Here is a 5,682-nt window from a genome sequence, read left to right as displayed (position 1 = left end):
ATATAAAACTTTGGTCTTTTTATTTTGAGACAAAGTCTTACCATGTTTCCTTGAACTTGCAGCCCTCTGGCCTCAGCTTCCTGAGCAGCTGGGGCTACAGGCATGCACCACCATGCCTGACCCATTTGAACCTTTGTGTTTTGTTTTTTGTTTGTTTGTTTGTTTGTTTGTTTGAGAATTTGTTTGCTATAGGGCGCATGTGCTCGCCAGAAAGACAGAGAGAGACAGAAAGCAAGAAATCACCCCACAGGGGGCATGGCCATGCTGCAATCCTTTCTCCTCCATTCTCCTCTCAGGATCTTGGGCACGCACATGTGCCTGGTGTGAGTTCAAGTCACTGGGTCCAGGACTTGAACTGTGGTCGACTACATGGGAGTCCAGCGACACGGCCGTTACGCCAGCTGCTGGTCCCCATTTCAGCCATTTTTACCTGTGCAGTTTCGGTGGCATTAAGTCCAGGCACAGTGTTGTGTCACCATTACCACGTCATCTCCGGAATTTTTCCATCTTCCCAAACTGAAACTCGGTCCCCATTAAACATTAACCTCCACCTCCAGTGCCCCACTCCTGCTTGGGCTCCCGGCAGCCACCCTTCTACCGCGGCTTCTCTGAGTCTGACTACTCTAGGTCCCTCATCTAACATTTGTCCTTTCTGTTGGGCTTATTTCACTTACTATTAGTTTTTTCTTTTTTAAAAATTATTTATTTATTATTTTTATTTTTCAGTTTGACCAGAGAGAGAGAGACAGAGGGAGAGAGAGAGGGAGAGTGTTAGTGAGAAAGCAAGCCACTGGGTCTGGGACTTAAACCATGGTCGGCCGCGTGGGAGTCCAGCGTCCCAACCACCATGGCACCTGCTGGCCCCAGCTATTCGTTTTTCACTTTTTCATTACAAAGTGGAGAGAATGATACTTGCTTTGACTACCTCCGACTGTCAGGGAAAAACTCAAGAAGGTGTAAACGGTAAACCCAGTTCCAATACAGGGATAAACATTGTCATTATTCCCCCCTCGTCTGCCCAGCTGGTTGTGAGGTGGAGCAGACTGCCCTGGAGGGCTTTCTTGGCTTCCTTCAGACAGTAAAGGGACAGTGGTGGGTCACCAAGTGCTGGGCAAATGGGTAGCTGCTGTCCCCGGTCTATAGTCTGGGGCTCATCAGGAAAGGCCCTCAGGTCACTGCCATCCTGCCGAACGTGCTCTCAGAGCCTCTCTGCTGCCCTTGGCCCAAGGCTGGCCGTGTACTCTGTGGGTGCCTGATGGGCAGCTGAAAGATGGCCCCATATAGGGTCTACACCTCCAGAAAGGATCCTGGCTCTGCTCCAAACTCTGGCACCATTTTCTCCCATCTGTCTAGCTGGGCAGTGCCCAAGCAAAGACTTGCAAGGACATTTTTTAAAATTATTCATTATTATTATTATTATTATTTGATCAGAGAAAGGCCAAGAGAGAGAGAAAGTGAGAAAGCAAACTGCCAGGTCTGGGACTCAAACCACTATTGGCCATGTCAGAGTCCACTGCCTCAACCACCATGCCACTTACTGCCCCCTGCAAGGATTTCTTATGGTGCTGACCCAAGGGAAACCAAGGGGAAGCCATAGCTAGATGCCCATATCTCAAGGTTCGAGGCGATCTGAACAGGGAGTAGAAGGCTGAGGGTGAAAAGTCCACAAGACGGAGGCTCTGAAATTGTTACAGACCAGGATGTTTCCAGAAAGGAGAGGGAGGCTGATTATCCCTGAGAACTGGGGTCCTGGCAGAGAATCCAGACTCAAGGCCACAGTAGGCAGACTCTTGGCACTGTGGTCTCTAGGCCCAATGAACCAGAAATGTCAGAATGTGAGGTTTCTTTCCAAGGAACACGTTCACTGCTATTTTCTAAGTAAATGTGAGGTTTACCCTAGGGGTGCTTCCTGCAGGTGGGCACACACACCCCAGGCCTGTGGTAGATCCTACAGCTCCCTCTGTGGTTTGGCTACCTCTGCGCAGCCCAGCCATGCAAGCTGATCAATTATAGATTATGGCTCAGATTAGCTCTAACAGCCAGGCCTCACCCACCTATGCAATTTACAGGCTATTACCCATTAATCTCACAGCTTTAAACCCTGGAGAGCAGGTCTGAGTCTGTGCTGTTTCCCCACTATAACTTCGGTTTTGGAGCTCATTAAATATCTGTAAATAAGGGCCAGCAGGTAGCATAGTGGTTAAAGCACTGGACTCCCACCTGGCTGACCACGGTTCAAGTCCTGGACCTGGTAGCTTGAAACTCACGAGGGCATGTGAGCATGCATGCCCAAGATCCTAAGGGGAAAATGAAGGAGAAGGGATTGTAGCATGGCCGTCCCTCTCAGGCCTGATTTCTCTTTCTCTCTCTCTCTCTGTCTCTCCAGCGAGTGCACACGCCCTATGGCAAAAATCTCTCAAAAATGATTGTAAATAAATCAACATGTACATGACCATTAACCTTGATGTCTTTTACTGAATTTTGATCTTTATTCCATGTTTGTTTGGGGTTTGTTTTGTTTTTATGCCGTAGGGCATGCGCATGATAGTGAGGAGGAGAGGAAAGAGGGAGAAAGCACCCTCCCAATCCGGCCTGGTCACACCAGGATCTTTTTTTCCTTGGTTCTTCATCCTTTCAGGATCCCGCATGTACACTGAGTGGTTTTGGTTTTGGTTTTGTTTTTTTGGAGAGGTTTTTGCTATAGGGACATGCGCTTGCCAGAAAGACAGAGAGAGAGACAGAGAGACAGAAAGTGAGAAATCACAGGGCGGATGGCCATGCCTTCTCCTCCATTCTCCTCTCGGGATCTTGGGCACGCACACACATGCGCCCGGCATGAGTTTAAGCCACAAGATCCAGGACTCAAACTGCGGTCGACTACTTGGGAGTCCAGCGACATAGCCATTATGCATGCCAACTGCTGGTCCCCACATACACAGTTTTTAAAGCAAAAGACAAAGACTCAATTTTTAAACCTAAACTTAACGGTACATATTTAAATTTCTATTAAAACTTACTAAGTTGCCAGTATTCAACTTTTATATATTTTTAAAATCCAGAATCTCATGATATTTCTTAAGTAGAAAAATTAGTTTTCTATTATATCATTTGCATTGCTAAAGGACCATTTATCAATTTCTACGGCCAGTACATCTACTCTGGAGAACAGAATGGTTACATGGAACTGTGTATTGAAAAATAGTTCCTGTTTAAAATTCACAAGAATTAAGAGTAATCTTTTGAAAAAAGATATAATTCAAATGTGAATGGAGCCATCATGGAAAGATTCTTTTCTAAGCAACACTCCTCTCAGACAGGAGACATCTCTCTCTCTCTCTCTTTTAATTTTAAGAATTATTTATTTATTGAATTCCATTTGTTATTATTATTAATTTTTAAATTTGGCCAGACAGAGACAGAGAGAGAGAGAGAAAGGGAAAGTGAGAAAGCAAGCTGCCAGGTCCAGGACTTGAATCCTGCGCCCTTAACCACCACACCACGTGCCGGCATTGAGACATCTCTTAATGAGAGCAATTTATTTTGTCCCCAGTTAAGAACTTGCTACTTCAAGTTGCGAATACTATATATACAGTATATATATATACACACACACACACACACACACACACACATACATACACAATCTCCAGTGAGCATGCATGCCCTATGGAAAAAAACCTAAAATGAATAAATAAATAAATAACAATAGGGGCGTGGTTTAAGGGCTGGATTCCACACATTCGACCACAGTTTGAGTACTGCACCAGCTGCATGAAAATCACACCGAACACGTGTGCATGCACGCCCAGAATCCCAGGAGGAGAACTGAGGAGAAGGGATGTGGACGATTATCCACTCTGGGGGATGATTTTACACTTTCCCTTTTTCTTTTTCTTTGTTTCTGGGAAATGTGAAAGTTTTCTTCTTTAAAAATAAATACTGGGGGACCAGCAGTTAATGTAATGGCTATGTCACTGAACTTCCATGTAGTCGACCGCAGGTTGAGTCTGGATCTGGTGGCTTAAACTCACGCCGGGCGCGTGTGCATGTGTGCCCAAGATCCCGAGAGGAGAATGGAGGAGAAGGGATTGCGGCATGACCATCCCCCCGGGGGGTGATTTCTCACTTTCTGTCTCTCTGTCTCTCTCTGTCTTTCCGGCGAGTGCATGTGCCCTTTTGAAAAATCTCTAATAAATAAATAATAAATAAATAAATAAATAAGGAAGGGCCAAAGGACTTGTCCAAGCGTCTGTCCTTATTTGGGGGTGGGGTGGGAATGTCCAGCGGGACTTGGGGTGTAGCAGGCAGAGGACTAGGGCTCTGCTGGCTCCCAGTTCAGGGCTTTCCCCACAGCATCCCTGGTGTTTTCCACCACCCCAGCCTGCCCCCACCGAGCACCCTGAGCCTAGGTGAACAACACTTTGGGGCTCTCTGCTTCAACCTGCTGCATTCTTCTTGCTGCACCAGGGCCCTGGGATTGGCTGGTGATTTCTACCAGGAGATCCAGGGGTTAGTCAGGAATGTGCCCTTACTCAAGAGAGCCCTCAGACTTGCTCCCACCCACTCAGCCTGACCCCAGCAGCCTCTGCAGGGGCAGGGGTGACATCAGCCTGTGGTGTAGGCTGGGATGGTTTACCTCAATGTCCTCCCCTCTCCCTGGGGAGATCAGGCCTGCCCCAGACACAGGCCTGCAGGACAGGGAGCAAAGGGGACCCTGGCTGGGGCTGGCGTATGTGGCCAATGACCTATTATCTATCAGCATTACCACTCAAGAGTATCATATAACTCTCTCCATGGCGTGTGTAAGTGTATGCACCACGTGGAAGGCCCCCGAGGGCGGAAGTCATTGCACATTTTGCACAAGCTTGGATCACTTTTTATTTATCCAGTAATGTTCAAAAGTATACATTTACATCTCAACTAAAATGTATATATATATATTTTTTAAATATTTACTTTTGTTGTTAGAGGGTGTATGTGATCACCAGAGAAAGAAACAGAGAGAGAGGGAGAGGAAAAAGCACTTCCCATGGGAATAGACATACCACAATTTCTTCTCCTCCATCTCTCCCGCCCCAAAAGTGGTTTTAAAATATAAATCTGGGCTAGCTCTGTGCCCCAGTGGTTAAGGCAGTCAGATCTCACATGGCTGACCTCACAGTTCAGGTCCTGGGCCCCGTAACTTGAAAAACACACTGGGTGCAGATGTGTGTGTGCCTCAAATTCCAACAGGATGGAAAAATGGAGAAGGGACTGTGGAGTGCCCATTCCCCAAGGGGATCATTTCTCCTCTCCCGTCTTGTCTCTCTGGCATATGCTTGTGGCCTCTAGCAAAACACAAAAGAAACACCCCCATCTTGTACCACGTAAGATCTCAGAATACTATTTAGTTATTCTGCTCATCCGTCTTTAGACCACTCCTGACACCGACGGTACTTCCCACCCAGGAACTGAAGCGAAATATAGAGCCTGCAGTGGCCCAGCTGTGCTGTGTGAGCCGGAGGGCGCTGGTGTGTGGTGGCTGCGGGCGAGGCCACTGAGGAGGCCCGGGCTTCGTTCCCAGCCTGGCCTGAACAGGCCGGTCACAGTGGCATGTCCCGTGGTCCTGCCTAACTGGGAGGCTACTGCAGAGGGATTGTGACCTGGCAAAACTGTCAAAAACACCTCTCTCTCTCTGTCCCC

General features: G+C 47.4%; 1 pseudogene; it reads left to right on the top strand.

Annotated features, from left to right (window-relative positions):
• The window catches only part of LOC102475981 (fatty acid-binding protein 5-like), a 67,721-nt pseudogene extending 62,181 nt beyond the window's left edge, over window positions 1-5,540 (top strand).
• The last annotated feature ends 142 nt before the right edge of the window (window positions 5,541-5,682 follow it).

Source organism: Tupaia chinensis, unplaced genomic scaffold, assembly GCF_000334495.1.
Source record: "Tupaia chinensis unplaced genomic scaffold, TupChi_1.0 Scaffold000627_1, whole genome shotgun sequence".
Lineage (NCBI taxonomy): Eukaryota > Metazoa > Chordata > Mammalia > Scandentia > Tupaiidae > Tupaia > Tupaia belangeri.
Note: the sequence above shows the minus strand (reverse complement) of the source record. Positions and strands in the feature narration are given on the sequence as shown.